Source organism: Petaurus breviceps, unplaced genomic scaffold (genome assembly GCF_028583685.1).
Source record: "Petaurus breviceps papuanus isolate PSGF00001 unplaced genomic scaffold, PetGlider_PUasm1.0 38, whole genome shotgun sequence".
In the NCBI taxonomy this organism is placed as follows: Eukaryota; Metazoa; Chordata; class Mammalia; order Diprotodontia; family Petauridae; genus Petaurus; species Petaurus breviceps.
Genome location: NW_027186304.1, coordinates 100,260,746 through 100,265,833, shown reverse-complemented (window position 1 = coordinate 100,265,833; position 5,088 = coordinate 100,260,746). Strand labels below are relative to the sequence as shown.

The 5,088-nt window shown below is 34.2% G+C and overlaps 1 pseudogene; it reads left to right on the top strand.

Annotated features, from left to right (window-relative positions):
- The first annotated feature begins 774 nt into the window (after positions 1-774).
- Positions 775-4,859, top strand: LOC138170299 (small ribosomal subunit protein eS1 pseudogene; annotated as a pseudogene).
- The last annotated feature ends 229 nt before the right edge of the window (positions 4,860-5,088 follow it).

The following is a 5,088-nucleotide window of genomic DNA, read 5'->3' as shown; positions in this document are numbered from 1 at the left end:
CTAACCAAAGGCCTCTGGGAATTCATGCCATTTATCAAGGGTCAGGATCCATGTGAAACTCAATGCATATTGCATAGTGTGGACAAGTTCAGTAGATCAAAAAAGTTCATCTGATTTACCCTCATTGTATGTATCCTAACTATCCTTCAAGTTTTATGAGTGTGAGGAAGAAGTTTAATTATATTTGTCTTTGCAATCCTCTCCAACACACAGAACTTTGTATAGTTATTGGGCTATTAATAGACTGCAAACTGAATGTCAGCAAGCCATGGGATGCAACAGTCAAAACACTAACGTGGTTTTGTGCTTCATTGAGAGACATAGCTTCCAGTAGAGGAGGTAGGATAATCATCTACTCTGCCCTGGTCATGCCTCATTAAGAATATAATCTTCAGCTCTGTGCTTGACACTGCTATTGATAAGTTGGGGCATATCAAGAGGAAGGTAACCATGATGTTGAAGAGCTTTGAGTCTATGTCATATAACGATCTATTGAAGGATTAGGAATGTTTTACCTGGAGAAGAGGAGACAAAAGGATCATGATAGATGTCATCAAATATTTGAAAGGCTACCATGTGAAAAAATGGTTCAAATTTGTCCTGCTTGACCACAGAACATAGAAGAAAGAGTAACGGGTAAGAATAGTAGATACAAATTTAGGCTTGATATCAGAAAAAAAAAAAAAACCACCAACACTTCCTAATGATTAGAGTTGCCAAAAATATAATAGGCTGCCTCAAATGGTAGTAAGTTCCCTTTACTTGGAGTAGAAGATGATTGGTTATTTTCTGGTATGTTACAGAGAATATCCCTTCATGTATACATTTGCTTTGATGACCACTGATATCTCTCCCAACTCTAAAATTCTGTGATTCTGTACTTAAATTATTGGTGAATTACTAATATTAATTCTAGTACTAATTAGTACCCAGTACTAGTATGTTAATGTTTTGCATAATTCATATAGTATCATATTCATTCAGTTAATCAATGTGTCAATAACTAATAAGAAAGTAGTCTCATCATGATTTACATCTTTTTATACAAAAATATGGATGTGATAAAAAGAGAAATGAAGATTTCCCAGAATTAAATAGTTATGGACCATATCTTATCTCCACCCACCCCAGATATTTTCCAAATTTCCTGCTCCCAAGAACATATGCTATTCTTTCTTGTCTCATCCATCTCCTGCTCTGGGAACAACAATCAAACGAATGATACCATTCCCTCTACAAAGGGTGTGAAAATTTAGACTCATGGGTCTATGTACAACCCTTATGGTTGCAAAAACCAACTCCCTTCCCTTGCCAACACTCCCCTATATGTGTTGTTTCCCTTTATTGAAATGTAAGCTCCCTGAGCTTAGGGGCTGTCTCACTTTTGCATTTCTATAGTCAGTGTCTACCATAATTCCTGCTACCTATACCAGTAATAAGTAGCAGGAACTTAACAAATACATTTTTTTTGTTCACTGTTCATTAGTTACCCAAATCCTACCCAGACTTTAAGATTCAACTCAAGCTCTTCCCCCTCTGTGAAGGTTTATTTGGTTTCTCAAGAACACACTCAGCTCTTTCTTTCTTGATTTTCTATTGTAGTTGTATGTCATAACAAATGATTAACTCTCAACTGTTGGGTAGTTAATTTTTCAACTTTTGTTTCTCTACCTGTTAGCTGGTTGTTGTCAGGAAACATATCTGTTAATTCTTTAGTATCGCCCACAGACCTTAACATAGGTGAATGTATAGTAGATACTTAAAGAACCTGAGAAAATGGAATTCTAGCAGGACATGGCTAAGCTGATCACATTGTTACTTAAAGAATTTCTTTTTTTAAATTGTATTTTCTAATTTTTAATTTATGGAATAAAAAGTGCATTTCCATGACAGTAATTGTTTTTAAAATTTGTTCATACATGAACCTGCAAATCTATGTACAACTTGATATACTTTTTGAATATACAACAAAATAATGATGTAAATTTCTTTTTTTCTTCTTTCCCCTAACCCTACAGATGACTACCATTAGAGACAACTACACACACATGCGCATATATGTACATCAACTTATCCTATACATACTTCTATTTATCAGTTCTTTCCCTGGATGCAGATAGTGTCTTTCTTCATATATACTTTACAGTTAAGTTGAGTATTGATAACAGACAAAATAACTCATTCACTCAAAGTCATTCTTAAAACAACATTGTTATTATTGTAGATAATGTTCTCTTGATTTTATTCATTTTACTCTTCATTATTTCATGTAAGTTTATTCATGCATTTTTAAAAACATCAATTTCATAATTTCTTATAGCACAGTACTATTGTATCACAATCATATACCACAACTTCTTGAATCATTCCCCAATTGATGGACATTCTTGCAATTTCTAGATCTTTGCCACCGCAAAGAGAGATACTATAAACATTTTAGAATATATAGGTTCTTTTCCTTTTCCCCTAATCATCTTTTGAAATAGACCAAGTAGTGGTATTACTAGGTCAAAGGGTATAAGTTGTTAGATAATTCTTTGGCTATAACTTGAGATTGCTCTCCCAAATGATTAAATCTTCTCAAAATAACTCAACAATGAATCAGTGTCTCAATTTTTCAAAATCCTCTCCAATGTTCATGACATTTCCTTTCTATGATTTTAGCCAATCTTGTATGTATAATATGAGATATCAAGGCTGTTTAAATCTACATATCTCTAATAAATAATGATTTAGAACATTTTATATGACTATAAATTGTTTTCATTTTTCATTTGAAAACTGACTGTTCATATCCTTTGATTGTTTATCAATTGGGGAATAACTCCCGTTCTTACAGATATGAAAAGGTCTTTGCATAGTTTAGATATGAGACCTTTATCTGATCAACTGTCTATAAATCCCCCCTAAATTTTTTCTGCTTTCTTTCTAATATTGGTTATCTTACTTTATCTGTACAAAATTTTAAAAAAATTTAATGTAATTGAAATTATCCACTTTTTACTTAACTTTGCTCTCTCTTTTTTATTCACAAACTGTTCATCTAGCCATAAGTCTGATAATTAATATGCTTCATGTTCTTCTAATTTTCTTGTAAAATCTCTCTATATCTAGGTCATGTATCCATTTTGACTTTATCTTTCTAAATGATGTGAGATATTGGTCTTTACCCAGTTGCTGCCATATTGCTTTCCAAGTTTCCCAATAATTTTAATCAATAATGAATTATTATCCCAAAATCTTGTCTGCACATTTGTCAAATACAAGATTATTTGTTTATTTGCTGCTGTAAATTATATGTCTACACTATTCCATTGATGTACCATTCTATTTCTTAGCCAGTACCAGACAGTTTTGATAGTGACTGCCTTATAACACATTTTAAAATCTGGTACTTCTAAACCTCCTTCCTTACTAAAGGAATTTCTAAAGAATTGTGTCACAGAAAAAGTTGTACATACATACATGTTGTTTGTTTCACTCAAAAATATCTTTTAGCAGACTGCAGAGTCATGTGAATGAATCTCTGTAGAAATGCATTTTCAAAATGTGTCTTCTCTAAAAGCTGATCATAATTTCAGTTGAACAGTGGTTTTAATAAATATTTCAAAATGACATTTCTGACTATTTGCCTTGTTATTGTAGCTTTACAGACTTTATGGTGGATAGCTGTTTTGTTATTATTTCTATTTTATATGATCCAAGTTAGAACTGGGAGTGATAAATACATGCCTGTTTCATTTTTTTTTTTGCTTTTCAGTGGGGGGAAGGTAGGACAATTGGAGGTAAATGACTTACCCAAGGTCACACAGCTTGTGTGTTACATGTCTGAGGCCAAATTTGAACTCAGGTCCACCTGATTCCAGGGCCAGTGCTCCATTCACTTTACCACCTAGTTGTGCTATACATACCTGCTTTGTTTTGGTAGTCTGACATGGCTGACAAATACCAGCATCTTTATGTCTCTCAAAAAAAAAAGAGCTTTTTGACTTTCAGAGTGGGATCATTGTGGTGGACAAGAATAAGCACCTCACTGAAGGTGACAAAAAAGGAGCCAAGAAGAAAGTGGTCGATCAATTTTCCAAGAAGGGTTGATTGGTATGATGTAGAAGCACCCGCAATGTTCAACATTCAAAATATTGGCAAGACACTGGTTAAAAGGACTCAAGGAACAAAAATTGCCTCTGATAGCCTCAAGGATTGAGATTTTGAAGTGAGCCTTGCTGATCTGCAGAATGATGAAGTTGCATTTTGTAAGTTCAAGTTAATTACTGACAATGTTCAGGGCAAGAATTATTTGACTGATTTCCATGGAATGGTCCTTACCAAGGACAAGATGTGCTCCATAGTCAAAAAGTAGCATACCGTGACTGAAACCCATGTTGATGTCAAAACTACCAATGGGTACCTGCTCTGCCTCTTTTGTCTTGGTTTTACCAAAAAGTGCAGCAACCAGATCCACATGACCTCTTATGCCCAACACCAACAGGTCCATCAGATTCATAAGAAAATGATGGAAATCATGACCCACAAGGTGAAAATGACTTGAAAGAATTTGTCAATAAAGCAATTCCAGACAGTACTGGAAAAGATATAGAAAAGGCTTGCCAGTCTATTTACACTCCATGATGTACTTGTCCAAAAAGTCAAGATGCTCAAGAAGCCCAAATTTGAATTAGGAAAGCTAATGGAGCTCCATGGTGAAGGTGGTGGCTCTGGAAAATCTTCAGGAGATGAAACGGGCACAAAAGTAGAAAGGGTTGATGGCTATGAACCACCAGTTTAAGAGTGTCTAAAATAAATATTTTAAAGTTTGAAAAATAAAAACTTTTCATTGTGAAAAAAAAACCCAAGAAAAACACTTGACCATGTTTTTAGAGCCCTCAGTTCTCTGAGCAGAATGGTGCAATCAATCTTAATCATCAATAAATAACCATTTCTTAAGTGACTACTATGTGCACTGTTTTGGTGAAAGTGATATTTAGAGTCAGAAGGCTTGAATCCCACCTATGTGAACTAATGTTGCCTAATCTCCCTAGAACCATGTAAAAGAAAGGGACTGGACTAGATGACATCGAAATTTCTTTG